We start from the raw sequence: 23,533 nt of genomic DNA, 5'->3' as shown, positions 1-23,533 counted from the left end.
ATAGGCCACGTGCCAGGCTCGCCTTTGTTTTAATACAGCCCTCTTTCCCACACTCGCTGCAGCTTTTTCCAAACAATTCTGGAATTCAATGTGATACCTGCAGAATTTAGCCCAGATTCTTGATTTTTCAAAAATGCATAATTTGTTACAAAACCTTGGCAGTTCTGTTGTTGGACTACGCACTCCCGTTGCACGGGTTCCCTGCTGCGCGTCCAAGAGCAGGACTGTATGGACTGTGGTGGAACCAAGGGCGCCTTGGGACAGGACTGCAGCACTGGTCTTCCCTTGATGGCAGCTATTGCTGTACATTGCAAAACAGTTTTTCAAGCTGATTTATGCTGTTTCTGTACCTTTTAAGACTGCAATTAATATGGTCGGGTAATTGGGTGACTCACCCTTGAACTTCTCCCCTATTTTGTTTAAGTGCAAAGTGGTGTTCTAGCTACCTTACATACTAGACCCTATTAATAAGTGTTTGGTTGTTCAGGCCTGATAGAAACTGGTCCAGGTACAATAGTGTGATTTTTCCTGCACTTTGTTAGCGTAACTGTGGCAATGAAGAGGGGACACCTCAATATAATCTTGATACTCTAAAAATATAAAACTCTCTCGGGAGAGCCTTATTAAAGACATGGAGCCTTTCTCTCACAAGGGCCCTAAACATATGGGGAGGGTTGAGAATCTCCACTTGTTGACAAACTATTTGATTGGATCTTTCGAGAACAGGAGATCAGGTGATTGAATAACTGCTCTTTTTGTACAATCAAAGTAATTATGCAACTTACAAGGGAGTGATTGTCTTCCATAGGGTCACTCTAGTGAGCAGACAAAGACAGCTTTGCAGTCCTTTGGAGTGACATATATACTTCACACTATTTCCACTTCAACGTACATGAACCGATGGATGTGTGCTTGTTTTAGAAATACAAACAAGTAGTCCTTGCACTTTTCAAGGACCAACTTAGTCAGCAATAAGTGTGAGGATAATATGTGTAAAAAGTAGAGTGTTAGTTGATAAATGGGGTCACCTTCACAATGACTCCAATGTTCTACTCCTTAGCATTTATGTATTACACATCAGTGGCTAGAGCTTAAATTATAAGTAACTTCAATGATGTTGTCGGTTACATAGAGGTGTGTGATTTGTTGTCCACGCTTATTTGCTTGTTTTTCATGTCTGAGTTGGGTTAAGAAGGACGTTGAGTTAGAGTGATTAAATAATAGATTATGAACACCTGGAGAATGTAGCGAGCTGTGAGAGCCATAGGTAGCCTACGTGTGTGATTAGGATGTCATTAGTGTAGTTATTTGTGCTAAGGATTAGGGGTGTGATAGTGTCTAGAGGTACTTACCAGTTTCCATGATATCTGCAATTCCTACAGTGCCTTCAGTGTGGATTTTGGACAACTCATCCCATTCTATGGCTTGAGGTTCAGGGTCTGGGAGTCTCACCACTAGTTGCCAGGGCCTCTTTGTCTGCCCTGGAAGCCTGGGTACACATTCTTCCCTGGTGCTCCCACTTCCAGATGACCTTCTGTGAGCATTTGGTGTTGGAGACATCATTCATCTTATCCATGTTTCAGGATCACATTTCCCTTCTGTGGCTCACAGTTACTGTCTAGAGCGGTGCTCTAAACAACTGGGGCTCATCCCTAATTCTCTCATCCGCCATCACATTTAACTCATTTACAGAAAATATGGCTTGTGTCCTTGCAGATATTTGAAGAAATAATGAAGAAATGGGCCTGGTAGTTATGGTTTGTGTTGTGAGTTTTCAATGGTTTGTGTTGTTGTAGGAGTATCTTTTGTGTTAGGAGCTGCAGGTGCTGTTGGTGAATAGATTTTGATCAGGTGTGTGTTGACGGATGCCTCCACCATCTGAAACCCTGTCTGCCATTTATGTCCTCCATTGTGAGTGCTCCTCTGTTCCACTGTGATGGAGGCACAAAATGTGATGGGAGGATGCTGGCAAATAGTCTAAACCATTTGCTATTTCTCTGGGTACCATTCCAACCCATCTTATTTTCACCCACTGTGCACTCTAGAAAAAGGCCTGAATTCTATTCAACTCTGTACCCTGCTCATGATTGTAACAGTGCATTTCGAACCGTCAGGTGAGACTGCCCCAAGAGGTGAACATAATCTAAACTTGGATAATCTGTGACAGAGAGAAACTTTATGCATCATCCAGTTTTCCAAGGATGCTCATACTGAAGCTCTATACTTTTCGGATTTTGACCTGTTTGTGTTTTGGTACCTGGCTTTTCCATGTGTTTTGTAGTTATTAGTCCCAAATTTCCAGGCATCCATTAGAAAATAATTTCAGAAATTTCTGATTTCACTCCATTTATCTGATCTCTTGTTTTGGTAAATGCTCAGACTCAATGGTATATTTGCTTTAATGAAATCTGACACCTGGAAAGCAGCATTCACGCTTATAGTTTGCTCCAAACCTCTGTTATCCCTCTTGTGTATATTGCAAGTGTGTTTTTAAATAATGAAAATTAATGTGATTACCATGTAGAAATAAAGACGAAAAGCTGTATTTTAAAAGCAAGTGAGAGCGCCAGGCTTTCACAGTTGCATTTTTTAGCTAGAATAACTGTACAATGCATTTTCTTTTTTTTTACCCTAACCTTTGTCGGGAATGTGATATTTTTAACTTTAAATGACGCAAATGTGCTGAAAATTGTATGATTCAAGAGAAATTGTTTGATTTCAAGCTTCCTATAGGCATAGTTTTCATAAAATATAATAATTTATTAAAATGTTTAGTTTAATTTCCGTACTGTTTTTTCACATGAACAATAAGATCTGTAATTTTAATAATGACCTCATGTTCTAATGTAGACGCCAATCCATGGATTGCTTTTGCCTTGTCATAAGTGAACGGTGGGAATCGTACCTCAACTTGCTAAATGTGCCTAAACTGTTTCTTTTTATAAGTTTAATATTTGCGAGTCATTGGCTTTAGACTGCTTAGGTGTTGTAAGATTTCCTGTTGCCATGATTGGATGAGCTGCTGGACATTGCAACCAATCATTGTGAACTATTGATGAGAAACCATAAAAATGTGTGCTCCTAGGGTAGAGAGAGCCTTCACTTCATGATCTGTTGTGACCCATACTCTTTGCTGATGCTTCTCAGATTCATTCTGAGAAACCCTTCATTTCCCTGATCCTGAACGCATGCTGCTGTCAGACTTTACTGAGTTTCTTGAACCTCTCTTTAAGGGAAGGTCTGCTTTATGATTTGAGAATTATTAGCTAAAAGCTTCATGCTTTCACTTCTCAAATTGAGAGCTCTTTATGGGTTCTAACTGATGCTTTTCTCACACTCTCCATAACTTAGAATAAGGAATTTTCCTTTATGGAAATATGCATCTCTTCTAATATTAATGATTTGTATTGATGAATTACCTGATTTTCTATGATGATGATTAATAAAGACTTAGGCGGTCATTCTGACTACCGCCGCCCGCCATGCGGTCACCGTCATTTGCCCGCTCCGCGCTCAAAAGACCGCAGAGGCCATTCTGGCTTTCCCGCTGGGCCGGCGGGTGCCCGCCAAAGGAGCGCCCGCCGGCCCAGCGGGAAAGGCCCTGTAACATAGAAGCCGGCTCCGAATGGAGCCGGCGGTGTTGCAGGGGTGCGACGGGTGCAGTTGCACCCGTCGCGATTTTCACTGTCTGGGAAATCCGGCGGGAAACCGCCAGATCCCCTTTTCTGACCGCAGCTTTACCGCCGCAGTCAGAATGGGCAGGGAAGCACCGCCAGCCTGTTGGCGGTGCTTCCGTGGTCATCCACCCTGGCGGTCGATGACCACCAGGGTTGGAATGACCCCCTTACTTTCTTAAAGATTATAAATAACGCTTTGAAACTCACACCATCTCTCATTATTGACTCCCAAATGACTGACAATGTAACTGTGATGATTAGTTGATTTTAATCTACAGCTTCTGATTAATTCTTACTTACGGCAAAGACCCATCTGCCTTGGGCCCAGTTGGGGTGGGGACTTTCATGTGGATGGGTTGGTAAGATTGACACCTTAAACCAGAGGTCTTCAATCTGGGGGTCGGGACCCCCAGGGGGGGCGTGGAGTCCTGAAAAGGGGGTCCCGCAGTCCCCCAGCCGATCCTCAAAATGCCTCAGCTGAACTTTGAGTGTCCTGTACTGTGAAAGCCGCACAGACAGCTGAGGCCTTCCCAGGGGTCTGCTTCCTGAATTAAATGCCAGTGTGCTCTACGAGCTCATCTGCAAATGTGAAGGGTGCTTGGGAGCAGCTTTAAATGATGGAATCACTCAAATCTTTGGGACTACAAATATTTATTCTTTTTGAGGGTAGTGCAAAGAGTTAACAAGTGGGCTGTGAAGTGCCTGCTTTTAATTGTAATTGTATTTCCACAGTGCTTACTTCACCTGGAGGTGTTGAAGGGACAGCTATTAAAAAAAAAAGGTATTGCATGTGCTCTGGTATTACTTAAATCTACATTTTGGAACCACAGTTTTGTCTTAAACCTTTTTGTAGTGGCCTATCTTATACTGTGTGTAATACAAGTATAAAATAATGCCTCACATATTCACAGTGCTTTCTGTCACAGTCTGTGACCTCATGGCACTAAAAATACACAAGTTACTATTCTCAACTGCACTAACCAAGATTTTGTTCTGTCGCTCTCTGGTTACACGCAGACCTCTGCAGTGCATTAACTAATAGAGGTTTCATAATGCACTACAGTGCATTTACCAATAAGTAACAACTTTCTTTTATTTATTTTTCATTTAAGCTGGCTGTTATTTTATATGTAGCTATCTGACAGTGAAAGACCTAAAAAAAACGTAGAGAATATTTTGAGTTTATTTATGAGAGGCTTGCGCTGCTGGAGCATCACCTTTTTTGATGCTCCAGGGGCGTAAGCCTCTCAATCATACCTATGAGGTGACGCAAAGCCTTCCTGAGTGGCTTTGAATGGCCTTGTAGATATGGAGAAAGGCAAAGCAGCGCAAGCTGCTGCATTGTCTTACTTTGCGTTGAGGAGGCGTTCAATGGGAGTAGTGGTGGGTGTTCCCATGCAACACGCATGGATTTTGACGCTGCCCCAGATTTACAAAATCACGTAAACTGGAGCAGTGCCAAAACCTTACGCCTCCCCAGAGAGGCATAATGAGGAAAAATGTTTTCATTTCTCATTGTTTTTTCCTCTTTCCATGTGTGTTGCTATCTGCCGTACAGATAGAAAGAGGTACAATGCCTCTCTGGATTGTTTTTGTGCCGGAAGGTGCCCCTTCCTGCACAAATACAATCCTGCCTATATTGGCGCTAGGCAAGAATTGTGCTCCAGCGCGGGGGAAAGGACAGGAATGCACTGTATTTCATAAATACGGTGCATTCCTTCCCTTTTGTATTGGCGTGGGGCAGTGTAGCAAGAAGACTTGTGGCACTCTCCTATGCCAAATCCTCATAAATGAGAACCTTTGTTTTTAACCACACCCTTGACCACACCCCGGCACTCACTGACCTTTGGTTTGCTAAACGCTGTTTAATATTATTTCCTCACAGTAAAAATGATTTGCTGTGGGAAATGGGGGCGTTTATTATTGTAGATGATGAGGTGTACCAGGTTCTAGAAAAAAAATTCAGAAGGGGGTCCTTACACCAAAATTTCTATAAAAGAGGGGGTCCCGGCATCAAAAAGATTGAAGACCTCTGCCTTAAACCAAAATATTTATTTAATATCCCTACTCTCCCAATACCCTTGAAGCTTTTGACACCTACAGTCCACATGGCCAATGTCTCCCTGGAATGTTCCTACTTCAGCTCTTTAGATTTCCCCAAATCTCACTATCTTTACAAACTTCAAAGAGTGCAGCCAGGAACTTGTTATCTCAGCTCCCTGCCTAATATTTGATGTTTTTCCTCCCTATTCTTGTGTTCCTTTCACCCTGGATCATTTATGTCTTACATCATTTCTTATTGGATGTGCTGTCAGCTTCAGTGAGAGGAGTATTTATTCATTTATCTTTCAGCGCTACCTTGGACTACATCAATTTCTAAGTTTTCTCCCCCTCTCCACCTTCACGCATCCCATCCCTTCTATTCTCATTAACTCCTACCCTTCTTTCCTCTTCTACTTTACTTTTTGCTGTCTTTATATTTATTTAACTGCATTTGCAAGGTCTTGGCAGCTGCACACTGCCAGCAGCCTGATCACCTTTTGGCCATTTGGACAGCATTTCACATATACTTTGTATTTTTACATACTGGTCAAAAATGTTTGTTGCTCATCATAAATCAGTAAATTAATAATGAAGTATAACAAAATAGCGCTTCCAAAAAGATAATGTTATGTGAACATGCGTAGGCACCCACATACACTAGCGCCCTTATTACAATGATTTTTATTATATTTTCACAATCAAAGTTTTAAGATGCCCGTCCTTGTCCATGTGCATATGCATGTGGCTTTAATGGCAGCCATATTTGAATGGTTTTTGTCAATGTATAACAAAAATCATTCCAAGATAGCCGCTGGTGCATGCTGTAGGAAAGTACCATCTTGCCTGGCATGTTACCCCCATATTTCACTGTATATATGTTGTTTTAGTGTATGTGTCACTGGGACCCTGCCAGCCAGGACCCCAGTGCTCATAAGTGTGCCCTGTATGTGTTCCCTGTGTGATGACTAACTGTCTCACTGAGGCTCTGCTAACCAGAACCTCAGTGGTTATGCTCTCTCTGCTTTCTAAATTGTCACTAACAGGCTAGTGACCAATTTCACCAATTCACATTGGCATACTGGAACACCCTTATAATTCCCTAGTATATGGTACTGAGGTACCCAGGGTATTGGGGTTCCAGGAGATCCCTATGGGCTGCAGCATTTCTTTTGCCACCCATAGTGAGATCTGACAATTCTTACACAGGCCAGCCAGTGCAGCCTGAGTGAAATAACGTCCATGTTATTTCACAGCCATTTACCACTGCACTTAAGTAACTTATAAGTCACCTATATGTCTAACCTTCACCTGGTGAAGGTTGGGTGCAAAGTTACTTAGTGTGTGGGCACCCTGGCACTAGCCAAGGTGCCCCCACATCGTTCAGGGCAAATTCCCCGGACTTTGTGAGTGCGGGGACACCATTTCACGCGTGCACTGTACATAGGTCTCTACCTATGTACAGCGTCATAATGGTAACTCCGAACATGGCCATGTAATATGTCTAGGATCATGGAATTGTCACCCCAATGCCATTCTGGCATTGGGGGACAATTCCATGATCTCCCGAGTCTCTAGCACAGAACCCGGGTACTGCCAAACTGCCTTTCCCGGGGTTTCACTGCAGCTGCTGCTGCTGCCAACCCCTCAGAAAGGTTTCTTCCCTCCTGGGGTCCAGCCAGGCCTGGCCCAGGAAGGCAGAACAAAGGACTTCCTCAGAGAGAGGGTGTTACACCCTCTCCCTTTGGAAATAGGTGTCAGGGCTGGGGAGGATTAGCCTCCCCAGCCTCTGGAAATGCTTTGATGGGCACAGATGGTGCCCATCTCTGCATAAGCCAGTCTACACCGGTTCAGGGATCCCCCAGCCCTGCTCTGGTGCGAATCTGGACAAAGGAAAGGGGAGTGACCACTCCCCTGACCTGCACCTCCCAGGGGAGGTGCCCAGAGCTCCTCCAGCGTGCCCAAGACCTCTGCCATCTTGGATTCAGAGGTATGCTGGCACACTGGACTGCTCTGAGTGGCCAGGGCCAGCAGGTGATGTCAGAGACTCCTTATGATATCTCTTACCTGTGTTACTAGCCTATCCTCCTTCCTAGGTAGCCAAACCTCCTTTTCTGGCTATTTAGGGTCTCTGCTTTGGGGAATTCTTCAGATAACGAATGCAAGTGATCATCAGAGTTCCTCTGCATCTCTCTCTTCACCTTCTGCCAAAGGATCGACCGCTGACTGCTCAGGACGCCTGCAAAACCGCAACAAAGTAGCAAAGACAACTACTGCAACCTTGTATCGCTTCATCCTGCCGGCTTTCTCGCCTGTTTCCTGGTGGTGCATGCTCTGGGGGTAGCCTGCCTCCTTCTTGCACCAGGAGCTCTGAAGAAATCTCCCGTGGGTCGACGGAATCTTCCCCCTGCAACCGCAGGCAACAAAACACTGCATCACCGGTCCTATGGGTCCCCTCTCAGCACGACGAGCGTGGTCCCTGGAACTCAGCAACTCTGTCCAAGTGACTCCCACAGTCCAGTGACTCTTCAGTCCAAGTTTGGTGGAGGTAAGTCCTTGCCTCCCCACGCTAGACTGCATTGCTGGGTACTGCGTGATTTGCAGCTGCTCTGGCTCCTGTGCACTCTTCCAGGATTTCCTTCGTGCACAGCCAAGCCTGGGTCCCCAACACTCTAACCTTCAGTGCACAACCTTCTGAGTTGTCCTCCGGCGTCGTGGGACTCCCTTTTCTGACTTCGGGTGGACTCCGGTTCACTCCTCTTCCAAGTGCCTGTTCCGGTACTTCTGCAGGTGCTGCCTGCTTCTGTGAGGGCTCCCTGACTTGCTGGGCGCCCCCTCTGTCTCCTCATCCAAGTGGCGACATCCTGGTCCCTCCTGGGCCACAGCAGCATCCAAAAACCCTAACTGCGACCCTTGCAGCTAGCAAGGCTTGTTTGCAGTCTTTTTGCGTGGGAACACCTCTGCAAGCCTCTTCACGACGTGGGACATCCATCCTCCAAAGGTGAAGTTCCTAGTACTCTTCGTTCTTGCAGAATCCACAGCTTCCTCCACCCAGTGGCAGCTTCCTTGCACCTTCAGCTGGCATTTCCTGGGCATCTGCCCTCTCTCGACATTGTCATGACTCTTGGACTTGGTCCCCTTGTTTCACAGGTACTCAGGTCCGGAAATCCACTGTTGTTGCGATGCTGGTGTTGGTCTTCCTTGCAGAATCCCCCTATTACGACTTCTGTGCTCTCTGGGGGTTGTAGGTGCACTTTACACCTACCTTTCAGGGTCTTGGGTTGGGCTATTTTTCTAACCCTCACTGTTTTCTTACAGTCCCAGCGACCCTCTACAAGCTCACATAGGTTTGGGGTCCATTTGTGGTTCGCATTCCACTTTTGGAGTATATGATTTGTGTTGCCCCTATACCTATGTGCTCCTATTGCCATCTACTGTAACTTTACATTGCTTGCATTACTTCCTTTTGCTATTACTGCATATTTTTGGTATTGTGTACATATATCGTGTGTATATTTGGCATCCTCATACTGAGGGTACTCACTGAGATACTTTTGGCATATTGTCATAAAAATAAAGTACCTTTATTTTTAGTATATCTGTGGATTGTGTTTTCTTATGATATTGTGCATATCACACCAGTGGTATAGTAGGAGCTTTGCATGTCTCCTAGTTCAGCCTAAGCTGCTCTGCTATAGCTACCTTCTATCAGCCTAAGCTGCTAGAAGCACCTCTTCTACACTAATAAGGGATAACTGGACCTGGTACAGAGTGTAAGTACCCCTTGGTACCCACTACAAGCCAGGCCAGCCTCCTACACATGCACATCAGTGCTCATGCAAAGGCAGCCATTTTGGGAGTATCTTTAGTTTTAGGTTGACAAAAACATACAAAGATGGCGGTCCATGTATATACATCTGCAAAAATAAGTGGCCATGTTGGCCATCCATGTATCCTTATTTTGATATATATTATATGCCAAATAGGAGCATAAAATAGCAAATAGGAGGTCTTCACCCACATGTTAAAGGCAAGACTTATTGACTTTGTAATGACCAACAGCCAATTCCAGGCTAAACAGACTTTGAGAATTCCAATGGTTTGGCCTTTTACAGCCAAGACCATTTGACTTTGCCGACTCTTGTCCCTCCAAGTGAGTTTAGACTCATTGCTTCAGAAGATTAGAGCTATTTGGCTAATGAAACTCTACGGAGCCTCACAAAGTTACATTTCTCTTGCTTTTAGTTTTCATTAAGAATAAAGAACATTTTGATTTTGGCTCAGATCACCCTGACCTGTCTCTGGTGAATGCAAGATTCCCTAGAACACATCATTTGGGACCACGATTGCTGGAAAACACTTTGATTTTCTATAAAGAGGTCAGTGTACTTATAAAGTGCACATTGTGTGCACCAAAGCCTTGTCATCAGTCGAACAGACCCAGGCTACTCCTGATGATCATCCCCTCTATGGAAAAATAAACACTCAACAGTTTACATTAAAGCACACATAAAAGGACATAAAGTACTTTTAAAATGAAATAAAATTAAATTAAACTGGAGCTAGAGAGTCTCGTAGTCAGGTAGAGATGAGCACAGGAACACAAAGGATAAAACATTTATTTTCTAAAGAAAATAATGTGGAGGAAGACTGAAAAGAGGTAGGTCGGTGAAAGAGCTAAAGCACTGACAAAGCCAACAGGTCTTGCCCTTGTGACCTATTGGCTTTGTCAGTGTTTTGTCCAGTGGTGCTGCATAGCTGCAGTTAAATAAAAAGGATTTGACGAGGCTGCTTGCTCATTTGCTAGGCGAGCACACCACGCAAGGGCATGCCTACAAAATGACTTTTTGGATCAGTAAATAAAAAAACTGAAAATGTGCAAAAGTGTTTTTTATTTTAAGTTGGCTAGTTGGGTTGCAGAAGTAACACAAGGGAGGGTAGGGAACAACAAAAAAACACAGGGGATCAAAGGGTGAAAGGCAAAATAACATGTAGCGGTTGTGGGGAATGCTGAAGCAACACAGGTGGGGACGGGAAAGCAACACAATGAGGTCTGCAGGGGACATGAAAGCAACTTGAGGCAGGTGGGAGCAAAAGCAAGATGGTGTTTGGGGGAAAGCAACAAGGAGGGAGTGGGCAAAGGAAGCAATGAGGAGAAACACATGGGCAAGCGCAAGAGGGAAAGGGTGGGGAGAAGCAGTCAGGCAGCTGAGACAGTGCAGGGGGAGAGACATACACAAGGGGGGAGGCTCAAAAACATAAGTCATTTGGAGTGCTTCACACAATAGGAAAATGTAGCGCTTAAAAAGCTAGCAGTGAAAGCAGGGATGACAGCCAATCAAGGAGACTGTAAAGATGCAATGCTTCGTGGGAGCGACAAACACAAGATTGAAACTCTGGGACAGCAGTATGAAGCAAACAAATGGGAGTGGCAAGGAAACCCACCAATGGTAAGCAATGGGCGGGCTCCAAGACCCTGTATGTTCTTGGTAATCCACAATGTGACTTACAACAGACAGCACATTCACTGTCAAGTAGGCCCGACATATAAAGATTTGGAATTGTGAGGGTCCTGAAGGGGGGTTGGATCAGCTGGATTGTGCACAGGCAGGAGGTGGGGACACAAAGGCAGACAAAGGCAGAAAGGTAAAGAACAGACCATTGTAAGTTCATCTGACAAATCCTTCTTTTGGTTACTCAAACCTGACAAGTTAAACAGCCTTAAGGCATGCATTTTCTGGTGAGAACATGTGTCTCGTTTCTATAGTCCCTCTTGCAGGAAACTCTTGCACCTCCCTTATTTTCTATAAAAATCCCACTTCCTCCCTTACCTTTCCTCAGAAGCAGCCATTATCCTTTCAACTTCCCCTCAAAACCTTGTGTTGTTTTTAATTGCTTCCTCAACGCTGCTTTTGTTTCAAGGGTACGAGCATTTTCACCCCATATGTAGCTACTCTACCTTACCTGGGTCCTACTCATGTTTGTGTTTTTTATGACTTGTACAGTCAATCTACCGGATGTGTGCATCACTTCTTTTGCACTGGTTGTGAGGTACCACTGTGCACATGTTAGAAGATGCAAGGGTGGGAAGCAGTGCAAGTCTTTCACAGAGGGCCGCGTAGTATGCAGCACCCTTTTGTGTGTCGGTTCTTTACGGAAAGATGTGAACCAAAACCAATGAATAATATCTTAATTTCTTCCTGCTGTTAACATCACACTGAGCTCTCTGAAGTTTGAGAAATAGAAAAACTGTCTGTTGAGATGTCTCCTGCCTACTACCTTCTTGTCGAATTGTGTCCACTACGTCATATTGGCACTGGGAGGCTTCAGCCCCAACTGAGAAGAGATTAGGGTTCGACTCTACTACATATGTCCCCAGTGGGACTCCCTGGCAGCTCCACATCTACCTCAGCGTACGAGATTGAACCTAAACTGGAGGGGGGTGCCCCAAAATCCTCGCATAGGCAACCGTCATTTACCACTGCAGGTACACGCCAATCCAATGCCCGTGGGGGTTCTACAGAGTTTCACCCTGACTGATGCCAACAACCTGGGCCCTCTGCAGCCAATAAATTAAGAACTTCCACATTTGTAGGGTAACACAGAGCTTTCAAGATGAACCATGTCAAAGCTGCCTTTCTTGCACTGAGGGGTCCCAGCCAGGAGAGGCAGTATATTCCATTTACATGAAGGTGATGTTGAGACAGATTGAAGAACTTTTGAGACATCCAATGTGGTATTCACTAAAAGAGCTAGAGTAGGATGACCCTGCCCAGCCTGCTCAGACCACGCTGCAACTAGGCCCTTCTTACCCCCCAGTGGCCCTTCAAACCTTAGCTTCCTGACCCAGATTTACCCGACACCTTTAACCAGCGGCCTCACAGGTGCACATCATTACACACCCAAGTGCCATCATGGTAGTCCTAGTCTGCTGTTTCATGCCCTAAATCTCCCTTTCTGGGTGTCAAGCTCTGATTTTAAAAGCTAGGATTTGACAGTATATTACCACTCATTGAAACCTGTGTGACTCTTTCGCCTCGATTACAAGTGCCTCGTATGTTTCAGCGCTCATTGTAATTAGTACACCGCCAGATTTTTCCAACAGTCACATTTTTCTCTCAATACATTTCAATAGGTTAAACCTGTGGTGGGGAGGGGCAATCAGACACTGCATATTCTGGGAGGAACCAAATGAATGAGGGGAGTGCAGAATGAATGCCTTGATGAAAGGAGAGCACATGCATGAGTAAGTGGGTGAATGAGGGCATGGATGGATGAATGGGTATGATGCTGAGTGAGTGTGCAGATTGTAATTGTATTTATATTGCTCTTACTACTCCTGGCGAGGGGGTCGAAGAACTTTTCTGCAAGTGGCACACTACTCCAGAACCCAAAAAGGATTAGTGGTGGATTAGTACAGGGAAATATGAGTTTACTTGACCGGTGAACATGCAAGCCTGTTAGTTGGATTGAAATAGGACAGAAAATGGAAGAGTCTAGAAAGTGTTATGTGGGACATCGTAGTAGTTAGATAAGGTTTGGGATGGTCTGACAAGGGGTAAAGGAGGGAAGAGTCTAGATACTGTGGTTTTGGAGGTCATAGTAGTAGAATGAGGTTTCGGATGAGTTAGAGAGTGGAGGTACAGGATATATTGAGAGAGGTATGGGGGAGGCATAGAGTAGTGCATTTGAGAAAGTCAAATGTTTTTTTTCTTTCACACTAGAAGTGAACTAATAAATATATAGATACATAGGTACATAGAGAGGATATACAAATATAAGGAAGATAATGTATCGAGATTTTAAGTTTTATTTTACAAACCCAGATTTTCAAGTGTTGCTGTACTTTAAGCTAAATCATTTCTGTATTTTTAGACTGTCTTTTTATTTATTTTTTAATTTTTTTTAATGTCCTCAATATTTTAATAGTGAAGCACTTGCAGACAAAACGGCTATGATAATATTTACATATTGTGAATAGATAAAAAAAAACAGAGACCCATAAGCATTTGATTGGTTAAAATATACAAAAACTATGCAGTGATCTAGACATATTAAGCATAGAATAAAATACATATATATTTAACCACCAGTAATATATACATTTGCTAAGCAACCTAAAGAATATCCATATTTAAAAAAAAACTAAATTATTATACATATTTGTACAGATAAATACACATATCTAGATACATATTATGTATTTTTATTTACACAGGAATATGTTGTACATAAGTGTTTGAGTATGGTGGTTTTGTGGTGCAGCTTTAGAGTCTGATCCTGTTTATTTATACCACATCTTCAGTCTGAGAAACCAGTGTAGGAAGCTGGAATGGTACACAGGGATGTAATGTGAGATAAAGCATAGATGTCTTCTAGAAGGCCATGCTGCCTGCCGCTGAGAGTGGTGGGGAGCTCCTGGGCATCGCACAGGTTATTAATGTGACATGTCTCCCAGGACCTGGCTGGCACGTCATAGCGGTGTCTGTCTGATGGATGGTTCAGACCCTCCGCCTGAGGGTTTCTATCTGTTAAGAGCCTCAAGGATAAGGCCAAGCTCAGACAGCGTCCTCTCCTGAGGGTCAAAAGATGCATGTCTCTGATGTGCCTGGGCAGGGCTGGTATCTGTGCACAGGCAGCTATCAGGAAACCAGACAACGACAGCACAACCATATGTTGTGTGTAGAGGGGCTTATAAAATGTTTTAAGTGGGGTTTGAGTCTGAGATGAGGGAGTCACTAAGTGAGGGGCCAAAGCAGGCCAGATAAACTAGAGCCAACTAATTTAGGCACCTACTTGTGAGTTCTCACAAAGCTCTACACATTCCAGTAAGGAGGGGAAGAAAAAGACAGAGAGAGAAAGTTAGTGTTATGTGCAGAACATGAAGTGACCCTACCAATGTCTCGTACCACTGTCTTGATGACTAGGAAGGGTGATGTCTTAAGGCTTGATGAGGAGTGGCCCTTGTCGGGTGAGTTTACTATCATGTTTAATAAAATTCTACAACAGGGAGTTTAGAATGTATTGGGTGCCATCATTTATCATCTATTCTGAATTTTTAGGGACTAGCATGTGGGTTTTGGTGTGGTAAGCACCAAAATCTACTTATCATGATAAATACTGGTTTTTTTTCCCTGTTAAATTCTTCTAGTTTTGACCTGATGAAATTGAGTGCCAGTACTAGATTTAGCCATACAAGATGTATAGAAAGGAAGAGACGGAATCCAGTGTCCACATGTCTGATGTTGGATTAGCTGGGAGAGAAGGCAAGGTCTATGCAGTTCTGCGACCAGTCCCATCCTGAATTTAATAAATGAAGCATTGTCCCTTGGGCCTAGGATTGTTATCTCTCCCAGTCTTGAGATTGGGGTGTCAAGAAAGATATAAAAATTGGCTTTTTGATTTGACATTTGAATGCAAAGAGAACATGGTGCATAATGTAAAAGAACACACAACACTTCAGAGAAGCCTAAAAGTCTAACTTGCATCAATGCAAAAAAAACAGTATGCAAGCAATACATGAAAAATTGTCACCCCAATGGACCATAGCTTCCATCCAGTAAACAATTGGAGCATATACTGCTAAAATCCATTCTTCTGAACAAACGTCTTTGCATTGTTTTCTCAATACAAGTGGACGGGAACGTGAGCATGAGACTGAAACTGTTTCTTAAACCAAACTAATGAACAGATGGCAGGATCTTCTCACAAGAAAGAATGTGAAAACTCCTTGAAGACTAGACACAGAAAAACAAACAAGTGCTGACTATACTCAGTTGATGGTGGCAAACCTCAAACCAGGAAACTCTTACTCCATGAAAGAGAAAACGTCTAATTGTGTGAAACTAAATAAAATGGCTTCTAGGCCTCGAAGTTAAAGGAAACTCCTCAGACATATTAGAGTTAATGTTCACTTCGAGATAATATAACACAATATTGCATTTCAGGTACAAAGCGCTTCAGCACATGGTAAGGCACATGTGAATATTGGTGTGATCATAACTAAGAAAAGGTGTTAAAGCATGGGAACAAGTGGTTCTCCTTTCTCAGTAGATTCTCTGAACCCTCTTTTCAAATGCTCCTGGAATCAGCATTGCAGAAGAGGAGTAATGGAGACATTGCCTAGAAACATTTAGGAATGACTTGGGCCTCAAACACATGAACACAACTATGTTTGAAGTTGGAGTCATCCATCAACTGCAATGTATGCACTGTCAAGAGTTAATTATAACTTAATGAGAGTTTGAGTTAAAGCCACTGGCAGGAAAAGAATAGAAGATAAAATGAGTTCAACAGCATCCTAAATCCACTCAAAGGCAAGTGAGTGGTAAAAGGCTCTTATGAATGCTCTGTGTCATTGGCCCTAGTCAACCAACCTTCATAAGAAAGCAGTGCTAGATCAGACAGCTTTAGGGTGGTCATCGCTCAACTTTTTGCCTCCCTCCCTCCATTTTCTTATCTCGTTTTTCCTGGTTTTAGGACTGTGCACCCTTTACCACTGCTGACCAGTGCTAAAGTGATTGTGCTCTCTCCCCTAAACATGGTAACATTGGCTCCTACCCAACTGGCATACTTACTTTACCTATATGTCCCTAGTAAAGTGCGCTATATGTTCCCAAGGCCTGTAGATTGAATGCTACTAGTGGGCATGCAGCACTGGTTGCGCCACCCACATAAGTAGCCTCTTAACCATGTCTCAGGCCTGCCTTTACAAGGCCCGTGTGTGCAGTTTCGCTGCCACTTTGACTTGTCATTTAAAACTACTTACCAAACCTTAAGCTTCCCTGTTATTATAAATAAGATAGGTCCTATATGACCCACAGGTCAGGGTGCAGTGTATTTAAAAGGCAGGACATGTACTTTTAAGTTTTACATGTCCTGGTAGTGAAAAACTCCCAAAGTAATTTTTCACTATTGGGAAGTTGCTTCTTTTCAAGGCCAGCTTTGGATATTCAAGTTTCAAGTTTATTTATTAAATGCATAGTTAATAAAAACGGTTACACTATAAAACAGCAGTAAGTAAAATAAACTATAAATAGCATTCTTCCATAAAAGCATACTTTTAAAAAAAAGAGTCAATTTCATGCACCTCTGGCCATGCAGTGACTGAAACTGAGTCCCGAGATTGAAGTATGATCTTGAGCATATGTGCAAAATGGATGCCAGTGAACTAGAACAGTGTTCAATGTTCATAAAATTCTTTCCATCCCTATCTGGGGGCATATCTGCTAGCATGCGCCCTGAGTTACCTCACTGAGTCTTGGGCAGATTATATGTCAAGCTGCCTGATGCAAGAGCTTGTTTACTAAATTCATGAATCTTACTCCCTTACAAGCCAAAGGGCTTTACAACTGCTTGCAGCAAGATCGTACTTTAAAGTGAGAAAAATTGCTTTAAGGATCGTCTTCCTTTGACCCATGACGTTTGGGCACATGCAGATGAGGAGGCTTATTGATTCCATGTTGTAGCCACATAATTAACATCTTGAGTCTGTGAACTCGCCCTTCGATGCTGGTAGGAGCTCTTTGGATTCAAAGAACCCAAAATGAAAGAGTATAAAGCTTTTTTTCATTGCTTGGTGGAAGTGCGCTTTGACATATGGTTGTGGTTTCAAATTAGTATATGAGTTTATCACTGCCCAGGCATGCCTTCGCTTTGCCAATATGATCCTGTCTTGCACAAAGGATTTTTTTGGGATCAGAGGTTGCATATCTTTGCAAAGGCCGCTTGACCCATTTTACAGCCTCAGGCTTCCTGGACCTCTAATGCCATTAGAGCATTATCTCGGTGTGCGCCCCATGACTTTAGGCAATTTATCAAAATACTTTTAAGCTGTAATTCCTGATCAAAAAAGAGTAGCTACCTCATGTTTCATATCTTTGGAATGGTAATGAAAAATCCTCTTTGCTGGTAAAGTCGGATTCAACATTACTAGTTTAGAAATGCCACTTTTAGAAAGTAGGCATTTCTCTACACTTACTGCCATCTGTGCCTTACAGCCTTTTCCAATCCATGTCTGGTCTGCTGGGTAACAGTTCCCCTTGTGCATTCCACCCAGACAGCCATAAACAAAGGACACTCAGCTGCATCTGCATCCTGATGGGACTTCCTGGGCAGGAAGGCGGAGGGGCTCACCTTTATACTTCAAAGAGTAGTGGCCTGACCCCACACAAAGGACTGATAACCCTCCACAGATAGCCTGGCAGATTGGACTGGGCTGAAAGAGAACTGGTGCACTTCAAAACCATTCTTTGAAGTCTCCCCCACTTAAAAGGCACATTTGGGTATAAGTACTGGGTCTCTGACCCCATCAAATTAAACACTTCTGGACCTGGAACTGAACCTCTATCTGAAGACCTGCTGGGCTGTCCAAAGGACTCAACTGGATTGCTTTCCTATAAAGACTACTGTTCCGCTTGTTGCCCTGCTGCCTGCTGCTCTCTGACTCTGCTGGCAGGCAGGGCTCTGCCTTCCCACCAGACTGATCTTGTAGGGCTTGCTGGCTTGCCCCCTGTTTTCCCCGATGTCTCGGGGACATCAAAGACCTCAAAGGACATCAAAGACATCCTGAATGGTGCATCATCACAACCCCAGCGCCACTCTGACTAGGTGGAACTTTGTTTGGGAAACCGCTAGTGATCATGCTGCTTCTACGCAGTCCCCGTGCTGCTCTGCTGAAGTGGTGCGTTCTGTTATGGATTATCTCTAGCAAGCGTGTTACTTCTTCGTAGACCCTGCGGTGACTGGCTGAAGTGGTGCCTACTGTGTGAGGAACCCCGCCTAGCAAGTGTGGTGTTCACGCAACTTTTGCACCACTCTGCCATTGGGATCTGCCCTATGTAACTCTCCAAGCACCCTAGGAAGGGTGCTCCTTTCGCAGTTTTCCCGGAACTGAGTTGCCAAGTATGGCCACCCTTCAATCCCAGGTGCTAAACTATCTGGGTCCATATGATCCACCACCGGCCCCCTCTCCAGCGTCCACACAGTAGCTGGAACCATATTTAGACATTACTGTGTAACCCCTAAGAGAAGTGCAATTGATCTATAAAGCACTAAGTGAATACTTGATTTATGCTTATTAATTTCAGGACATTTTGGTCTTGATTTACTCAGATAATGATCCTCTATATTTCTAACCCGGTGTTGAGTCATTTTTGTGGTGTTTCACTGTGTTACTGTATGAGGTATTTCACAAGTACTTTACATATTGCCTTCTAAGTTAAGCCTGCCTGCCCTGTGAGAAGCTACCCAAGAGTAAGCACAGGATAATTGAGGTTGTGTTGTGACTTACCCTGACTAGGATTGTGGTCCCTACTTGGTCAGGGTGCATACCTCAGCCAACTTGAGATCAGATTGCTAATAAGCAGGTTATTTAAGTTGATATTAAAATATATGAATACAGAAAATATAGTCAAATATAAAAATATAAGGCCTTATGTACGTACATTAGGAATTGCGGTATCCTAATTGCGATTCCATGCAAATCTCAATTAGGAAATTGCAATTTCCAATGTACGAAACTCTACTGAGTTTGATTTGCAATTCCCAGTGGGTCGCAAATAGACTGATCTCATTAATATTCGTGAGGTAGGTCGCAATTTGCGCCCCATTGGGAATCGCGGAAAATACAGGGATGGTGGCCTACTGGGGACTGCAGACCACCATATTCGTGTTTACTGTTTTCTGTTTCATTTTTTAAGAGCAGGCAGTGCTCCTTGGAGCACTGCCTGCTCTTAAAAAATGCTTTTGTATGCATTACAAAGGGGAAGTATTCCCTTGGGGACTCCTTCCTGTTTGTGAATGGATTACCCCAAAATTGAATTTGATGGTAAAAAACAAATGTTATGCAACCGCATTTTGGTCGCACGAAATTCGTACATACCACTGCAAGTCGCTATTAGGAAGGGATTTCCTTGACATACCCCTTACTAATACTAAATTGCTAACCCATTTTGCAATTCCATAATAGATTACCGAATTGCAAAATAGGGTTTGGTACATCCAAAAATGCTTTTTTCTGGGCACAAATGGCCCGAATTGCTTACAAATTTAAAAAAGCTTCGTACATCTGGCTCTAAGTATCTAACTAGCACTATCATGGATGAAAAAAGTAGATAACAGATAAAAATTTAACCCACCCTTTTATAAAAAATAGTTGCAGTTTTAATCATCTAAAAGTTCCCTGAAACAAGTTTACCTCTTAATCAGTTTACCAAAAAAGTTCAAAGCTAAATATGCAGAGAAAACATATTTCCAGAACTACTCTGTTGCAAAATGTGAGAGCCTAATGGAAACTCCTGCATTTACTTACCTGCAGAAAAATACCATGTGGTCCACATCGGGGTGCCATAAAATTCTCTCCTCCACTAGGGGTTTCACTAGTCTTCAGCCAGGCTGGAGCATTTGAGAAACATTTTCCTGAGCATTATACTTTTAAGTGCTGAAAATAAATGCATTCAGGGAGTGGGTCTGGGGCAGCAAGAGGAAACAGATGCTATACTTGCACTGCACTTTGATACCTTTGTGAGAATGCCTGCTAGTTCTTATCTTACCATCATGGCCCTAAGAGCCTTATTTACTAGCTGGCAGTATTTTATGACTAAAAGTGGGACAAAGGCCAATCTTGTGATGTCCTTAGGGGTCAAAATGTGAGCAATGTTGAAGTATGTTGAGGCCCACACTGTTTCCATTTTAGATTGCACATTTTAGCTTGACATCTTTTTCTAATGGTGCCTTTTTACATGTTTTTAGACTAATAGAATAATATACTGAGAAGCTAGTGTACATCCAGCGTATTCCTAGTCAGCACTGCTGCCACGTAGTCTGTACACTCTGTCCAAGGCTAGGCACATAGAACACAATGCCCTTGTGTCATAATTGTCCGTTGGAGACAGCTCTGGGGCTACAGACACACCATCGCATCAGCTCTGCACCTTTGACACAGTGTTGTATGAACAGTGTTTTTATTATATAGACAGCCTCTGTGTCACATTCAGCAGTGGAGCAATTCTGGTGGGATTATCCTGGAACACGGTGCGTTGTGACCGAGAAGCAGCCCGATTGACTCTGACCACCATCCTGCAAAGAATGATAGCCCGCATTACATCAAACCGGCTTCCTGGCACATCATACCCAGGTATTGGGGGTTAGGTTATCCTATGGATCTGGCAGAGGGTACTCCCACTATGCTCTTGACACTATCTGGTACCCTGACAAGGTTAGGTATTCAGGCAGAGCACTGTGAGCTAGCTAGGAATTGTGATAACATGTACTGATGGTATATGTGGAATAGGGTGGTCATTATGAGGCTGGCGGTCCAAGGACCGCTAGAGTCGTGGTGACGGTCAGACTGCTGAACTCCAGGCGGTCTGACGGCCATATTACAACCCCGGCCGTCGGACCGCTGGGAACATGGTTCCCGACAGGCTCATGGCAGTTGGGGTTGTGCTCGGCCACGGTGGGCACTGAACTCAGCGCCGCCATGCTAATCACAACCCCACTTACCACAGCCTGGTCCCTGCCATGGAAAGGCAGGCAGTAAGTCAGTGCTGGGGGCCAAGGAGGACCATCAGAATGTGCGTGTCTGGTTTGCCGACAGTGCGTATTCTGACGGTGCTAGGGTCCAACGGTATTGGCCTCTGCTCCCTTATGCCACAGCACTCTGCCTGCCGGGAACGCTGCAGAACAATGTTGCCGCCGGGCTGACCGGAGGTAACATTGTAATACGAGGTGGGGGGGCACCACTGGCATGACAGTGGTGGGACCGCCAAAGTTATAATGAGGCCCTAAGTCCCTAAGTCCCTATACTCTGAACGACCTAATACGCAGTCCAACGTAATTTATGGTAACTGTATGACAATGTCACTTCCCCTACCTCTAGACTTGTGGCAAACCAACATCTATGAATGCAGCTCAGATTTTCCCTCATTCTAATCATCACGATTATAAGTACAGGGTTCTAAACACATTCCTTTTTTTTAGACTCGGCTGCTAAAATACACCATCTTAGCAGAGCGAGATCAGCACAGCATTACAGTTCCAGGTATTGAGCACACTTTCCACTCAAGGGGGCTTCTTGACAGATGAATGCTGTCAGTTGCTACCCAGCTAAATGGTCCCACTGGTACTCAAGCCTATGAATATAGAGTCAGACAAATACTTGAAGTGGGTGCATTAGTTATTGAACCACCAAAGCAAAGACAGCAAAAACTTTGAAGACTTGGGCCTGATGAAAAGTCATTCACATATGATTAGGAAGAGGAACTGGAAAAGGTTTAATGGCATATCCCATTTGCATTCAAAAAGCTAATTTATAGGTTTTCAATGTGATTTATGTATACCACTGAATGTCCATATGCTGGATACATTACTGGATGGATTGTAACACTTCACAGAGTACCTAGGGGCTGCTAGGCTTCACCTGGAGCTGAACATGAACAGATAAGGGGGACTTATGATTGCAGAGATTTGCACTCTGGAATTCAACAGACCAGAGGATCACCTCACCCTGGAATCAGCAGCCCTAACTGCACTCTAATCTTGAAAGAAAAAGTGGACCTACGAGGGACACAGTAATTTTCATTGTGTTTTAAAGCTTGTCTTTTACTGGTCCTGGATGACCTTGCTGGTCATTATCCCTTGGAAAATTAGGCCATAAGAGGGCTCTGCTTCGTGGTGTTTTCTCCTTTTGATTGTGTAGCTGTAGCAAAGAACCAAAAGTAATGTGTACTACATTGTCTGCAATGTGGGCCATAGGCCCACCACCTGTACACTGTATTGCACCTGGGGTGTTCCTGGGAGCTCACTTGCCCACACTCCCTCTGTGCTTCAAATCTAAAAGTGACTGATTCCCTAGAACTTTGTATGTTTCTCACTTACTCTCCACTGTCCCAGGAGAGAACCTTGCTGCTAACCTACTGGACACAAGGGACAGCTCATGGGAAATCCTGAACCACTTCTTGATAAATGGTTAAGTGAGTATAGCAGGGTTGGGTGATAAGGTTAACATCATACCTTAGCCTAGGAATATGCTGCTCTTTTAGGTTTTGTGTTTTTACCACTATTTCATCCCAATAAACCTTAACTTCTCTTTAGCTTTAGTTTTCTTATGGCACTTCATCCGTTTTTGATAGGTGTACTTCCCCAGTGAAAAACATTTCAGAGCACATGTTCCTGTGCTTATAAGGCAGAAGTAAGTTTATCAAAAACTAAAAAAGTTATTTTCTGCAACTTCACCTGCTCAGTCAGTCAGAAAGAAAGGATGGGCGCTGTTTTGCTTTGATACATTCTTTTGATTATCTAGAACCTGACTTTTATCAATCTGGATTTGTAGAGCATGGCTAATCACCTGTTAGGGTATCCAGACACTGAGAGTCTTGCTGTTTCAGGTGGGTTCAGTTGAAGAGCCAGGTCTTGAGGGCCTTTTGGAATTCCAGGAGAGAGGTGGAGGTCCAGAGGTGCAGGAGGAGGTCGTTCCAGGATTCAGCCACAAGATAGGAGAAGGAGCTTCCACCACTGTTGCTCAGATGGATGTAGGGGGTGTTTGAGAGGGAGAAGGAGGAGGAGCGCAGGTGTCTGGAGGGTTGGTGGTAGTTCAGATAGTGGTTGATGTGGGCTGGTCCTTGGTTGTACAGGGCTTTATAGGTGTGGATCAGCATCTTGAATTGATATAACTCCTGTATGAGTTGCCAATGGAGTTTCTTGAGGTGAGGGGTGATGCGGGTCTGTTTGTGGTGGTCAAGGATGGGTCTGGCTTCTGAGATCTGGATGGTCTACAGTCTCGTCAGGAGGTGAGTGGTGATTCCTGCATAGAGGGT

Source organism: Pleurodeles waltl, chromosome 8 (genome assembly GCF_031143425.1).
Source record: "Pleurodeles waltl isolate 20211129_DDA chromosome 8, aPleWal1.hap1.20221129, whole genome shotgun sequence".
NCBI classification, from domain to species: Eukaryota; Metazoa; Chordata; class Amphibia; order Caudata; family Salamandridae; genus Pleurodeles; species Pleurodeles waltl.
Note: the sequence above shows the minus strand (reverse complement) of the source record.